Source organism: Oncorhynchus tshawytscha, unplaced genomic scaffold (assembly GCF_018296145.1).
Source record: "Oncorhynchus tshawytscha isolate Ot180627B unplaced genomic scaffold, Otsh_v2.0 Un_contig_14253_pilon_pilon, whole genome shotgun sequence".
NCBI lineage: Eukaryota > Metazoa > Chordata > Actinopteri > Salmoniformes > Salmonidae > Oncorhynchus > Oncorhynchus tshawytscha.
Window position 1 is genome coordinate 1 of NW_024607683.1, and position 2,500 is coordinate 2,500.

Here is a 2,500-nt window from a genome sequence, read left to right on the forward strand (position 1 = left end):
AAACTTTAAATGACACTTTTTATGGATATCTTTAAGAAATGGCTTTCTTCTTGCCACTCTTCCATAAAGGCCAGATTTGTGCAATATACGACTGATTGTTGTCCTATGGACAGAGTCTCCCACCTCAGCTGTAGATCTCTGCAGTTCATCCAGAGTGATCATGGGCCTCTTGGCTGCATCTCTGATCAGTCTTCTCCTTGTATGAGCTGAAAGTTTAGAGGGACGGCCAGGTCTTGGTAGATTTGCAGTGGTCTGATACTCCTTCCATTTCAATATTATCGCTTGCACAGTGCTCCTTGGGATGTTTAAAGCTTGGGAAATCTTTTTGTATCCAAATCCGGCTTTAAACTTCTTCACAACAGTATCTCGGACCTGCCTGGTGTGTTCCTTGTTCTTCATGATGCTCTCTACGCTTTTAACGGACCTCTGAGACTATCACAGTGCAGGTGCATTTATACAGAGACTTGATTACACACAGGTGGATTGTATTTATCATCATTAGTAATTTAGGTCAACATTGGATCATTCAGAGATCCTCACTGAACTTCTGGAGAGTTTGCTGCATTGAAAGTAAAGGGGCTGAATAATAACACGCCCAATTTTTCAGTTTTTGATTTGTTAAAAAAGTTTGAAATATCCAATAAATGTCGTTCCACTTCATGATTGTGTCCCACTTGTTGTTGATTCTTCACAAAAAAATAAAGTTTTATATCTTTGTTTGAAGCCTGAAATGTGGCAAAAGGTCGCAAAGTTCAAGGAGGCCGAATACTTTCGCAAGGCACTGTATATATAAAATATATATTTTTTTATATATATATATATATATACATTTGCAAACATTTCTAAAAACCTGTTTTCGTTTCGTCAATATGGGATATTGTGTTTAGATTGATGAGGAACATTATGTAATCCATTTTAGAATAAGGCTGTAACGTAACAAGATGTGGACAGAGTCTGAATACTTTCCAAATGCACTGTGTATACATTATCCTAAATGTCTCTAGAATGGTTGAAAGAATGCACTGTGTATACATTATCCTAAATGTCTCTAGAATGGTTGATAGAATGCACTGTGTATACATTATCCTAAATGTCTCTAGAATGGTTGAAAGAATGCACTGTGTATACATTATCCTAAATCTCTCTAGAATGGTTGAAGGAATGCACTGTGTATACATTATCCTAAATGTCACTAGAATGGTTGAAAGAAAGCACTGTACATACATTATCCTAAATGTCACTAGAATGGTTGAAAGAAAGCACTGTACATACATTATCCTTAATGTCTCTAGAATGGTTGAAAGAATTGGGTAAAGTTTTCAATAACCATATCTATTTCTGGCTTTAATGTATCTTGATGCGTGTGAATTAGACTGTGGCAGACCTGTAGGCAATGTTACTGTCCGACTGTTGTTGTTACAGCTGTTTACTATTAGACTTCACCTGAAAGACACCTGTCTGATGAGAATCACACACTGTGTCCTAATGACAGGGATATCTAACCAGTCTGCTGTCCTAATGACAGGGATATCTAACCAGTGTGCTGTCCCAATGAGAATCACACACTGTGTCCTAATGACAGGGATATCTAACCAGTCTATGTCCCAATGAGAATCACACACTGTGTCCTAATGACAGGGATATCTAACCAGTCTATGTCCCAATGAGAATCACACACTGTGTCCTAATGACAGGGATATCTAACCAGTCTGCTGTCCTAATGACAGGGATATCTAACCAGTCTGCTGTCCCAATGAGAATCACACACTGTGTCCTAATGACAGGGATATCTAACCAGTCTGCTGTCCTAATGACAGGGATATCTAACCAGTCTGCTGTCCCAATGAGAATCACACACTGTGTCCTAATGACCGGGATATCCAACCAGTCTCATGTCCTAATGACAGGGATATCTAACCAGTCTGCTGTCCTAATGAGAATCACACACTGTGTCCTAATGACAGGGATATCCAACTCCAGACCAGTTAAGGTATGAATCATACTGCTTCTGTTGTAGTTATGATTGTACTCTAACAAATACTTTTTGTTTTGTTTTTTAATTTTACCCCCTTTTTCTCCCCAATTTTGTGGTATCCAATTGTTAGTACTTACTATCTTGTCTCATCGCTACAACTCCCGTACGGGCTCGGGAGAGACGAAGGTCGAGAGCCATGCGTCCCCCGAAACACAACCCAACCAAGCCGCACTGCTTCTTAACACAGCGTCCATCCAACCCGGAAGCCAGCCGCACCAATGTGTCGTGCACCTAGCGACCTGGTCAGCACGCACTGCACCCGGCTCACCACAGGAGTCACTAGTGCACGATGAGACAAGGATATCCCTACCAGCCAAACCCTCCCCAACGACACTAGGCCAATTGTGCGTCGCCCCATGGACCTCCCGGTCGCGGCCGGCTACGACAGAGCCTGGGCTCGAACCCAGAGTCTCTGGTGGCACAGCTAGACCACTGAGCCGCCCGGGAGGAACAAATACTTGTAAA